Below are 13,684 nucleotides of genomic sequence, written 5' to 3' on the forward strand. Positions count from 1 at the left end.
AGACAGATATTTGAAATACAGTATTTAAAAATATTTCCTCTGAGCATTCCTCACCTCAATGCTCTGTCTTAAATCTTTTTCTGAAATGAATTTATTTAGAAGTATGGCTCATTTTGTACTTCAGGGATCATGTCTATCTCTGTGTGTATTTTAGTTTTCTTTTTCTACAACCATAAAACAAATATTATTTACAAAATTTAAATAAACTTAGAGACTGAGAAAATAAACATGTGAAAAGAAAGACAACTTCAATATTGTTTTAATAGAAGCATGTTTCTCTTATTAAATTTTTGGGATGGATTTAAGATGAGCAAAACACAAGCCAGAGATACAGTTGGAACAGCACAGGCTTGGAGATCTGATAAAACTACTTGTCCTCAGCCTCCATCCCTTCAGGGTGATGATTTCTGAACTGAGTGTGACTGTTCACTTGATTTGATAGCTATCTGCAATGGGCCAAAAGAAGGTCAATCCTTTGGGAAGGGGTTTTAGAGCAACACATAGTATGTTACAGCTAAGTGGTACTATAGTCTTCTCTTTAACTAAGAAGAACCCTACCAACACCAGAAACCCTGGCCACACCCAAGGCAGCTCAGATAGTACTGAGGAAAGTTGGGTGGTTAGTACCCAGGAGGCATTCTTAGAAGACCAAAGGCTTTAGGATCTAGTGAGAAGCAAGGCAACTAAAGTTACCTAAGAAAAACATAACCACTAACATGATGGAAAAAAAAAAAAAAACGGATATACTTTTCCAAACCTCCAATAATGAAAAGTCAAACCTACACTAACTAACTTCCCTGCTATCCATTTCTGAAATTTCCTAGGGTTCTATGTCCAGGTTTAAGGCAAGCAAGTGGCCATGCAAAGGCCTGAATTCAGCTGTGAATGCGTCTGCATTTACTTTTATTGAGTTTCCCAAAATTGCCAGGCTGAGGAGAGAAATTATTTACAGAACAACATCCAGGAGGACATGTGAAAGATCATCACGCCAGTCCCTTCTTAGTTTGCACATTTTAAAAAAGCCGGGCTCAGAGCACTTCTTCGGTTCATAGCGTTATTTGAGATCTAGTGCATATCCAATTACAATATAAAGTACCAAACTCCCCAAATAATCTTTTGATTCACACTCATATAATAAAGCAATGACTGTAAAACTGTCAAGAATGCAAGGCAGCACCTATGTCTACAAGAGAAGATTTACAGACACCCATGCCATCGTTTTAATGATACTTACAGTATTAACTCAGTTTAAAAAAAAAAAGTTTCATCATGAGATTTCAATGACCATTGCTGTTAATAAGGCATGGCTGCAGTTTCTTTGGTGAGCAGTTGAATAAATTGAACTCTAGAGGTAGCGTGACTCGCTCAAGGGCACGAAGTTGGTTGCCAAGCAGACAGCATTGCCAGGTGACGGAGTGCTAGTCTGTAACTTCCTCCTCCACCAGCACGCTCTGCTCCTTCTCCTTCCCAAGAAATGATGTGCTTCAGAGACAGGCAGAAGCAGCAGATGAGAGATCGATGAACATAAGGACCACGGAAGTCGCCTTTCTTTGCTCTAATAGCCAGTAAGCTTCGGATTTAGAAGAGGATAGACTTGCGGGACCCCTTCCAGAGGAGAGGGTTTCACGACTGTTTACAATGCATTATCGAGGACACTGCCTGATGCCAAGTTGCTTTGCCAAAAAGGCCATGTTGTCACACGGCATGAAGCCCAAAGGTTGTTTTGGAAGTCATTTCTGCTTGCTGGATTACAGGATATGAGACAGCATGTATAAGGGAAGTAAAATGAGAAAGGCTGGTATCACTGTATCAAAAAAATACAGCAAAGGCTTGTTTATTCAAATCACCCCCGACTCATGGTCCATCAACTCATTTCTCTTATTTTAGAATGAAATATTGAAACATCTTTTAACCCAATGTCAAGATATGACATGAAATATAAGAATGAATGCAATAACTGGGGGAGAAATCAGATCACACAGGTGTGCTGCAGCTAGTCTTCAAGCACGACATTACGGCAGACAAATGAACATGAAGGATTTGGTTGCTATCTGCATAAAATGGCTCACAAGAAGCCCTTCCTGCTGTATTGACCTTTTCAGAGCTGCAATGATGCCATCAGGGTACACTAACCCCTTATGGTCTCAAAAACCTTAATATTTTGTGGCCCTGAAGTGAGTGGCAGAGACCTTGCATATTTAGAAGCCACTGTGTTCACAGCCCTCTGTGGTAACTTACTGTTACAGTACCATTGGCATTGCCACATACTGTTCCTGCCTGAGGCAATATAGATGTCTAATTTGATCAATTTCAGACCCTATAATTTGAATTCAAGCCAAACCACAATCAAATCATAAAATTTCTAAAGCTGCCACCATCTTGGAAATGCCATATGCGGGCAGAGAAGCAAGAAACAGCTATACAAGGGATAAATACAGTCCACTTTAGTGAATTTTCCATCTGACCCTTATGTGAGGCTACCCATCCATTAACTGCAACTTATACATCTTGATGAACCTTTTCTTACTTTGTCTGCTGGAGAAAAATAGTTTTAGGTCCATGTACCATGCAGACCCAAATACCATAAACATCAAGTTTCAAAGTACTGCACACAGTTGTTTTGTGGCCCCTAGAAAGTATCTGAAATCTGAATACAAAGAAGAAAAAAAAAGCAAGCTGAGAGAAAGGATCACTTTCATACGTGCAGAAAGCAAGCCTGTGAGAAGCCTTGGCTGCTCTGGCAGGTCCTGTCAGGCCTTCTTGTGTCTGAGGAATTGTATGCTGCCTTCTAAATCCTTTTGGAAATTGCCAGTTTGATAGAATAACATTGCAGGAAACCACTCAAATTGAACATGTTTGTTGTTTTATGTTCTGCCAGGCAAATGTCAGAACAATGCCAGGAGACCAGAGTAATTTAGAATGAGAGCTAGCAGGAGGGGCTGGGGGAGGAGTAGAAACCAGAAGGCAAAGAGACAATGAGAAGAGGAGGCAAAGTTGCTGGGATGGGGAGTTTTATAGTAGAAAGTCAACTCTTGCTTTTAAGAATTAAAAGCAAAACAGATTATGTCTTCTGTGTAGTTTTGTGGTCAGTAGCATGGTTTCTAATGTGAGAATTATGTTGTAGAATTTAATTGTTGTGGTCAAAAGTTTTCTGGTAAATCTCCATCCATTGGTCAATGATGTTGGAAGCAATGAATATTAAATAGATGCCTCAGTTGGAGAATGCACTCATGAATCCTTATTATTACAGTTTTATGTTCTTCTTTGTCTTGAATATTCATCTTTTATTACTGGGATTTTTATTTCCCCTTTGCTGTTTTCAGTTACATATTATGCCCTACAAATCATCTCAGTTACCCAGAACAATTTACCCTAATTGCTTCTTCACTCTCATGTAGAAAGACACCGTGAGACAAAGCCTCTCACCATAGTTTTTCTAGGCCTCACAGTATAGCAGAACTTATTGATTGGAACATCAAATAGTCCTGCAGGAATTTATCTTTCCAGAAAGATTCACATTAAGCAAAGCTGCATGAATGGCCACACTGACTTTGCCTTTGTGTTGTGTTGTTAGTTTTAGTAGACACTCATAAATTAGGAAAAGTAAGGTGATGGATGCTATACTAGTTTGCTGGACTTCCTCAATGCACCATACACTGTATTGGTTAAGCCTCAGCTTCTTAGGAAGTGTAATGGCTTTGCTACACTAGACAGATGTTTGCTACTTTCCTGCCTTCATTCCTCAGCATAGAAGTATCAAATTATAAGTCTTTGGAATGAATCACATGATTCTGTTTTATTCTAATAACTGCTATTGAGTTGACCTGATTTCTGGAAAAATTCATCAAATTTGAGCTTTTGCTTGGGATTAGTACAGAATTTCCATCAACTTCTGAATGATCTTACACACACTTTTGCCATTTTGTACTGCATACTTATACATATTGGTTTGTTTGTTTGTTGGTTTGTTTGTTTATAGGGTGACATTTTCAACATTGATGATTATAAAATCAAAATATCAATGTCCAGTAGCCAGTATCAAATATTCAACCATCAAAACATCTAATTACTTATATAGAAAGAAAGAAGCACACTTTTCTCAGCTACACCAGGCTTGTGCTCATCTTCAATGAATTGTAAAATCATACGTATACTAAAGAGTTGTCTTAAAATAAATTTGTTATAATTAAATGTTTATTTTGTATATTTCATACATGAAGTTCATGTAAATTTGTTTTAGGAAAAGGGTCATGATTTGTAAAAGTTTAAGAACTCCTGCCTTATCATGGAAATATCTTTTCCAACTCTCTGAAGGTCAAGATGTGACACAGGTGACATTCTCAGGCTTCCCTCCGTGGCCTTCAAGTCCCCATCTTTTCTCTGCATCATATGTGATCTTCCATTTATAGCCATCTGTACTTTGATCTATGTTTCCTACGCAGGCCACATTAGATTAAGATCTACCACAGTGATCTCAGTTTTAGTTATTTCTTTGATCACTCCATCTACAAACACTCTCTGAAGTACTAGAAATTAGAACGTCACACTCACATTCTGAGGTATTAGAAATTAGAACGTCAGGATGCTTTTGACATGCTCTATCAACATCACATCAGCCAAAACAACAGCCACAGCATCAGCCAAAATCTCAAGAATAACCTCCAAAATAAAGTGTGACTTCAATCTACCACTTGAAACAGTGACCTTTCCTGTGGTAGAAGCAAATATCTTAGATCTTGATGAGAAACACAATTCTTGGTTCACATATCCAAATGTATACTTGTTCATACTTGTCCTCCATACATAAGCAGGCCTTAAGCAGCTTCCTAGTGAATGTCATAATATGTTAGCACCATGAGTGATATCACATCATCTCCAACATCTGAGCAATGTTAGCGGCATAGCAAAATAATTTTCTTTAGTTTATTTGGTTCTTCATTTACCATAATAGATTTAGAAGATAAATCAGATCTCTTTATGTTAGTGTTGCAGAGGAATTCACCAACTACCTACCTACAATGAGATTAGCTTTAAAAATTTGCCATTAGCTTTTTTACAGAGTAGCTTTTTTTATTGAGGACTATCAAAAGAATAATAACTTGTCATTTTCACTCTGTTTCTATGTACCTTGGAGTTCAAAGTTGAGCCCAAATAGCTCTGAACCTTTGCCCTGCATAATACAGTAATATAAACTCATTACATTCTGAACAATTCTTGGCTGTCTAGAACTGCCTTCTATGTTGCCATTGTATCTACACTGTTAACTATAAGTTAACTTCAAGTTCCTAGTAGTTTGCAACCATTTTTAGAAGAACATGACAACTGAACCTCGGGCCTCTAAGTATTTCACCTCTGTGCAAACCCTACAGTGTTAAAAGTTTCTTAGGGAATACAGCAGAAGAGTAAGAAAAAGAACGTATGAGCCAGAAGAGAAGGAAGATTTCTATGAAATGCACACATCAGCTCACAAGCAGACACAGTTAGCTGCAGAAGACCTGCATGATATCATGCCAGTCAAAATCCCAACATGAACTGGGGAGGGGCCTCCAAGGTCCCACCCTTGGCAAAGAGCTATTGACACTAGTTATTTACTGAGGGAGGGAGAGTCAATCTCCTATGGGGACATAGCTGCTAGTGAGTTATCCATATCTCAGTGGATGACCCCACACCCAAGGGCATATGGACAGCACTCGCTGAACTCAGCGGGCTTTTATAACAAAAACAAAGACAAAAATGACGGCCACGACCTTGGGTGGGAAATATGGTAAGGTTGGAGTTGGAGAGAAATAATGATGGATGGACACAATAAATTATATAAATAAACAAAATGTCTAATGGATAAAGAAGATACTATGAAAATGTTGGGGATTTCCTCTGTATACTTCTTCCAGTATCATTTCCCTCTTACCTCTTCCCTTTCTCCATTTATCTGCCGCTTTACACACACACACACACACACACACACACACACACACACACACACACTCACACACCTCCATCTCTCTAAAATAGTTTGCAGAGCAAGAGCTTCCGATGTGGAAATACATTAAGCAACATGGATTTAGAACACTAGAGTTTCAGAGGATGACATATATTAGTGTGAAACTCTGCAGTACTTTGCGTTTTCAACAGAAGTGGGCTGGTTACCCTGGATGCCTACTGCCCTCCACTTGCTTTCTCTCTTTTTGTAAAGATCATATAGTTGGAGTGTGGGGCTGTTCTCTCCATCTGTCTCCTTGACTTTTGTGCCATCTCTAATTCTCTCAGACTGTGTTGGTGACTCCGATACCATTCAGTGTTGTGGCTGCATTGAGTGACCCGCTTGTTTTGCTTATCCCATGAATTGTACTTTTCTGTTTATCTTTTGCTCGTCAATATGTGTTCTAGTAATAATATTTTTTTTTCCCAAGAGTGTGAGCTTTCCTGAGTAACATGGCAGGGCTTATAAAGACAAATGAGTAGATGATGGACTGCTCATGAAGTCAGGACTGCCCACCAACACTTACGTTCGGTTATTAGGACGAATCATGGTGGTGGTGTTCTAATATTAGCACTGGAGTAATTCCTCTTTGGTGAACATTGGTTAAGAGAGATGCCACCAGGATGAAGTTCATTCACAACAAATACCTATCCCTTGAGTCCCTGCTGAAGCGCTTCCTTCTGACTCTCATTGGAATCTTCTTGTCTTTGTTTCCCCTTGTTATTTTATTTAAATTCTCAATGAGTACTAGTACCTATTTGTCGCATACCAAGTGTGCTATATAACTGGATATGCTTCTGCACAATCTATCAGCTACAACTACCAACATTCACTATACAATTCGGAATTGCTACTTACTCATTTCCCATTTGGTGATCTGTAGCTGCTTTGTTTGGATTGATTGCTTGCCTGCTTCACTGTTACAGTTTTTTCTATTTCTGGTTTCTCTTTTTTGTTTTTCCAAATTTTTTTTTAAAAATTCAAATAAGGTTATAAATTTTTTCCTTAATGTGTTTAGTTCTTACAGTCTGTCAGTAATCTTGTATTTATTGCTAGAACCCAAATTATTAATCTGAGGATGACCCCCACATAAAGACCCTCCTGCTAATCTCAGCTCTTAGTGAAGACTAAAAAAATTCTCATAATGCCCCTGAGTCATTTTTTTTATAATAATCACGGTCTTCTTACAATATCAGTTTGGCTTATTATCTTTGAAGACCATCTCTACCTGAGCATTCTGTTCCTGAGGAAAAAGATGAACACAACTGGACTCTTGTTAGCAAGCTTACTTAAGTGTCTAATGGCACAGAGATTACTTCACTGTGATTAAGACAACTCGACTGCAGATTTCCCAGTGACAATAGGAACTTTCACATGCCTATGCTGATTGTGGCTTGAAGTCCTTTTCCACACTACTTCTTTGCATCCTTCTGGACCTAAGTCTGAAGCAGGGTTTGGTCTTCACTGTACAATATGTGTCAGTTATCTCTATGCTATAGAATCTAAGACAAAGGCTCTGGCGACCAGAGAGAAGAAATTTATAATCTTAGATGTGTCTCCTAAATCCTTTTAGCTCTTGTTTGACTCTCTCTATTGATATCAGAACACTCTGTGTTTAAACAGTATTTACTTGCAACTACTGTTTTAACAAACAAACAAACAAACAAGCAAACATCTTGATGGCTTAAAACACCTACAAATACATGTTTTAGTTATGAAGATTAGACAATCAAAACAGGTCTAACGGCCAAAAATCAAGGTTTTCTTGTTATTCTTTCTGGACACTCTAGCAAGAAGTCCATTTCCTGCCTGCGTTGGCCTTTGGAACCTTCCTACACTTCTTGAAAGGAGTTCTCTTCATTCATCTTCAAAACACAAATGGCTGATTGAGTCCTTTCCCACATTTAATTAATCTCAAGCTACCTCCATTATCATATTTTCTCTGAACCTTCAGCTTCTTTCCATATTTAAAGACCCCTTGTAATTTCCCAGGGACCATTTGAAAAATCTCCTTGATGTTATTAATGCCTTTAATTTCATCTGCAACTTTAACTCTTCCTTGCCACAAAATGAAATATATTTCCAAATTCTGGGATTTGAATTATAGGCATCTTGGGTAGCTATACTGTCTCCCACAGTGACACAAACTTTAGTCACCAGGGTTGTTATTGTTCTTAAATAACATAAGAATGTAATTATTTATCATTAGTATGTGTTTACCAAGTTCTAGATTACCCTCCTTAACCAACCTTGTATGTGGAATTTCTCTAGTGCTGTCTAAGATAGGCTGCATCAAAGTCATAGGATCTAGATTCACCTAAGCAACAAGCCATCGCCAGGCCTAGGAAGGGCTCTCTCTAGATGAACTGAAGTGGGAAGCCCACTTCACATGATAACAAACTGTTTCATGGACTGGAGTCACAGGACGAATAATCGGACTAAGTCATCTTTGGAGACATCATTCTCCTGGTTATAGATGCCATGTGGCCATGCCTTCTCACCATGACAGGTTTCCTCTTAAAATATAAGCCACAATACACCTTTCCTGCCTTACGTTGCTTTGCTCAGGTATTCTGTGGCCATAACTGCGGGCTTTTCCACCCACTCTCAGTTCCTGAAATAATGACTCTGAGATTTAATTATATGTGAATAAATGCCTAGGCCATAGCTTCGGCTTGTTCTCCAATTAGCTTTCAGCTTAATTAACCCAGTTATTCTATTCTATGAGTGCTACATGGCTGGTTACCTCTCCTCAGCTTCGTGCATCTGTCTCCTCCGAGTTTAGGCAAAACTATTCCTGCACCTGACTATTTCAGAGTTCCTATCTCCCTACTGGAACTCCATCTTCCCATTTCCTGCCTCAGCTCGTTGCGCAATCAGATTTTTATTGACAGGTAGTGCTTCTACTCAGTACACAGAGATTTTGTTTACATTTCCCCCTTTAAGTCCAATAAAAGGTTCTTTCTCTTTCAATAATAAGCTATAAACAATGATTGCAATTATGAAAACTCTCAGGTAAGATTATATTATACATCCAGTCTATATGTATATGGCAATCTTTGAGAGTTTAGAGTTTTCTACCTAGCTCAATTTCTATCATAACTTGAATTACCAAGCTAAGAACGTCTTCTTAGACCTTAAAACGTTTTCCTAAATCCTAAAAGGCTTAAGCTTAATTGTGAGACTGTAACTATCTAGTCTTCAACTCCATCAGAGACCTGAGAAGGAGTAAATACTGCCTGAATATACAGGAAGTGCAGGCAAGCAGTCTCCAAAAACATGACAGAGAGAGAGTTGGCTTCCTAGACAGTACCCCAAAATGTCTGAGTCATTAGAGCATCATCTTCGGCTCATCTTCAGTTTGTATATCTCACAAACTGAAACAGGAAATATGAAGGACAGCTTACCTGTCTTGGCAAAACTCAGTAGTCAACTTCCCAGCATCACATTTGTCCAGTTTGGAAAGCATGCTGTCATTAGTTGAGGTGAGGGCAGTTTCTTGTCCAGTGGCTAGCTTGCCACATAGAAAGCAAACTCCATGTCTTAGTCAGGGTTTCTATTCCTGCACACACACACACACACACACACACACACACAAAAATCATGACCAAGAAGCAAGTTGGGGAGGAAAGGGTTTATTAAGCTTATACTTCCACATTGCTGTTCATTACCAAAGGGAGTCAGGACAGGAACTCACACAGGGCAGAAACTGGGAAGCAGGAGCTGATGCAGAGGCCTTGGAGGGATGCTGCTTACTGAATTGCTTCCCCTGACTTGCTCAGCTTGCTTTCTATAGAACCCAGGACCACCAGCCCAGGAATGGCACCACTTACAATGAGCTGGGCCCTCCCTCCTTGATCACTAATTGAGAAAATGCCTTACAGCTGGATCTCATGGAGGTATTTCTTCAAGGAAGGCTTGTTTCTCTGTGATAACTCTGGTTTTGTGTGTCAACTTGACATAAGCTGGAGTACACTCCATAAGGAGATTCTCTGATGTTTATCATAGTCTTTGAAGTAGAATGGGGGTGCTATCAGGAGCAGACTGATCTCATTGTACGAATAAAAAGTCTTTTATTAACAAAACATATTTAAATGCCATATTCTTTACATCTCTGAGGTTTTTGAAGACTTCCTACCTATCTATAGTATATCTGAATTGTTTGTTTCTAGCTATTTATTGTCTGTTAAACTTAAGAAGTATTTTTCTGTAATTAACTAAATTAGTATGTAACCATAAGTTTGATTTTTGGACCACTAACTTGCATGTCTTAACTATTCTAAGCAGTTCATAATAGCAGCTTTTAAAAGGACTAGAATTTAACATTGAAGTGTTAATAACTACACAGGTATAATACCTTAAGAAGAGTTAAGACATAGTGCATTATAACCAAATATAACCTTAATTTTTTATCACTACACAAAGATCTATACCAATGTAAGATTCTTGGCCAGTAGTAGCTCTATAGTTTAAGTATAGATTCAATAACCTACTCTTTATTTCTATAACATTCCTATATTATTTCTATACCCCTCTTCTTTTTTCTCTTTTCAACCCTTTTCTTCTTTTTCCTTTAGTATGAGAAAGAAAAAAGAATAGAAGAAAAAAAATCCCTGAGTATAACCTGCTATATCTTGTTTCCTCCTTAATCAAAACCATTAGCAACTTGCAACCAACTCTATTTATTTATTTATTTATTTATTTATTTATTTAACTTACTTACTTATTCATGTTACATCCTGCTCACTGGCCACCCCCTTTTATAATCCTTCCCATGTACCCCTTCCCTTTCTCTTCTGAGAAGGTGGAGGCCCCCTCTGAGTATCCCTGACCTTGGCACACCAACTCTACAAGACTAGGCACATCTTCTTCCACTGAGGCCAGATAAGGCACCTCAGCTAGAAGAATATAGCCCATGTACAGGCGAAAGCCGTTGGGATAGCCACCTTCCTCCAGTTGTTCGGGACCCACATGAAGACCCAGCTGTACATCCATCACCTTTGAGCGCAGAGGCCTAGGTCCAGCCAGTGTATGTTCTTTGGTTAGCGGTTCAGTCTCTGAGAACCTCCGGTACTGTCTCTGTCTCCACGCCCCTGTCCCCCCACACCCCCCAAGAGATTTAGCCTTCCACCTGCTAGGAAACTGCTCTGGGAAATGTGTGTTTCCCACGTTCCAGCAAGGTGGTTTTTTGGTTTTGTTTTTTGGGGTGTTTTGTTTTGTTTTGTTTTGTTTTTTCAGGCTCTATACTTAGATTCAAAGAGCACATATGTTGGGTGCCATCTAACCCTGGGCCTTTCTACCAATGTCCCAGTTCCTGAAATAACGACTCTGAAACTTAATTATATATGAATATATGCCTAGGCCACAAGCTTTGGCTTATTCACTGGCCAGCTTGTAACTCACTTTACCAGTTAATTCTATGACTGCCACATGACTTGTTACCTCTTCTTAGCTTCATGCATTTATCTCCTTAGGGTTTAGGGTGGATCTCTTCCCAGGCCTGACTCTAGTCCAGAGTTCATATCTCCACACAGAACTCCCACATCCTATTTCCTGCCTCAGCTCCTTGGCCCATACAGTACACAGAGATTCTCTCTACAGTAGCAGCCTCGAGGAAAGTAACTAATACAAGATCATAAAATGCAGGAGCTATCATCAGACCTTAATGTCCCCTTCTCCTCCTCAACCCCACCTCTGCCCCTGGCTCAGATTTCAGAGTTTTCATCCATCACGTGTGGGCAGCTATTTAGGCAAAGGTACATACAGGTACTCTGTAAAATCATAATACAAAATGTTCATGTTAAAAGTCTTAGAGAAAGAAACTTGTCTGTTAGAAGTAAAACTCTTTGAGCCCTGCCATCCCTAACAGCGTTCCTAGTTTTCCTTAGTAAACTGAGCAAGTAGCGACTGTGCTTATTGTACCTTTGGTAGCTTTGGTGTAATACCTTACACCCAGTTCTTCCCATAGATGGGAGAGGTGCCTGTGCGTATAAGTACCCCAACATGCCCGCTCCCATTGTTACTTTCTTTGTAACAGAGCAAGGGAAACTCTGCTCCAATGCCAATTTTGTTTCTATTTTAGATGTTAGAAAGCAGCTTACAACATAACAGTGATGGTACCCTTCATTGTGAGGTCCTGTCTCTCAGAGTACTGGGTACCAAGCTAATCTTACTGCTCAAAGTTCTGACACCTAAATATAAACATATTTTCCAAGAGTGTCCTTCTAGATTGTCATGTATTTGTCTTAGTTGTCCCTGTTCAGGCTTAGGCATTGAAACTGCCATGTGTTCTTCTAGTCTTCACCTTAAATATCTAGAAAGAGCTCAACAAGTAGTTATCATAACTTCTACCCCTCTGCTCCTCCGAGGCCCTGTCTAAGTCCTCTGAGACCCACCTGAGCTCTCTCAAGGCCTACAGTGTTGCTCTCCAACTTGAACCTCTGGACGTGCAAATCATTTGTTCATTAAAGAGACTTTCCTCCTCTGCACCTTGCCCACACAATCATCCTTTGTCCCATGAAAGACAATGTCAGGGGCTCTTTTTCATGAAACCAAGAATACATTTGATTTATCATTTGCCTTTTTCTTTCTTCCTCCCACATATTATGAATTATGAGGAACAGTTTATCATAATCATCTAAAAATACACATCCCACGGAGGCAAAGGCTGTATTCTCCTTACATCCTATAACCTTCCAACAACTGTGTATAGAAAATGTTGAAGGGCTTAATTAACAAATGAATCAAGACACTACCATTTCTTTCTTAAATGTCACATATTTTTACCGAGCTAAAAATATTTTCTCTGTGGTCTTGGCATTTTGCATGTGGCGTGGCATCTGCTCTGGAAGCAACAATAGAATTATAACAGACCTCTCAACTGCTATTTTGAGTAAACTATTTTGTCATTTTAAATTCTTTTGTTAAAATGCAAAGAGAGGATAATTATTTTTCCCTAATGCTATTGTGACTAGAAATGCACTGTGGTTGTAATAGAAAAATGATCTCTGAACTGCCTCAGGAGGTTGACACAGTCATTTTAGGGATGTGTGAGAGGCAGACTGGTAACGTTGCCAAGTGGTCTAAGGTAGTGGATGTAGGGATATGCGAGCTCCCTTGGGGACCACTCTGTATTTTCTCATCCAAGTAACATAAACATTGATATACTGAGCATAATGCCCCACAGACAGACAAATATATAAGCAATTCCTTCCCATTTGAAATCAGTACAGGGCAAGACAAGCCTGTCTGAATAATAAAGTCCCTAAGCTGCCACTGGTACGTCTGGCTCAATAAATTCAGACGTGCAAATAGTGACATTTTCACAGAGTGTGTGCATGCAAACCCAAGCTCTCTAAGTGTTTTAGCATCCTGATTGCAGATCATCAAATTACATAAAGTCCAAACAACTTAAAAGTGGTGGGCATCATTTGCCTGAGGTGCCCAGGAAATGGCCACATGGCTTTTCCTCCTGTAGAACTGAAAAGTCAGTGAGTCATTAGCAGGCCCTGTGTCAGGCAAAAGGAGCAGCATGCAATTGGTCTCTGAGTTATGACAAAGATAAGGAGATTACAGACGAAATTGTTTTAAGCAATTAATTACATACACAATAGTGACAGGGAGTAGTCAATTTTGTGCCTGATCCATAAGGCTACATCAATGTCTCTGTGGTTTCTAACATAAGTTCTCAGTTTCTAATTTACA

At 39.2% G+C, this 13,684-nt stretch overlaps 1 long non-coding RNA gene across 3 annotated transcripts in view; it reads right to left on the reverse strand.

Moving 5' to 3' along the window:
• The window catches only part of Gm35967, a 45,014-nt gene that overhangs the window by 12,698 nt on the left and 18,632 nt on the right, over positions 1-13,684 (reverse strand). For 2 of the 3 annotated variants that reach the window (XR_874933.2, XR_383731.3), the window contains exon 1: positions 1,235-1,656. The exons of the other annotated variant lie outside the window; for it this stretch is intronic. This is a non-coding gene — a long non-coding RNA (predicted gene, 35967). Of the gene's footprint in view, positions 1-1,234; positions 1,657-13,684 lie in introns of those variants that run through there. 3 annotated transcript variants of the gene reach the window in all.

This window comes from Mus musculus, chromosome 14 (assembly GCF_000001635.26).
Source record: "Mus musculus strain C57BL/6J chromosome 14, GRCm38.p6 C57BL/6J".
In the NCBI taxonomy this organism is placed as follows: domain Eukaryota; kingdom Metazoa; phylum Chordata; class Mammalia; order Rodentia; family Muridae; genus Mus; species Mus musculus.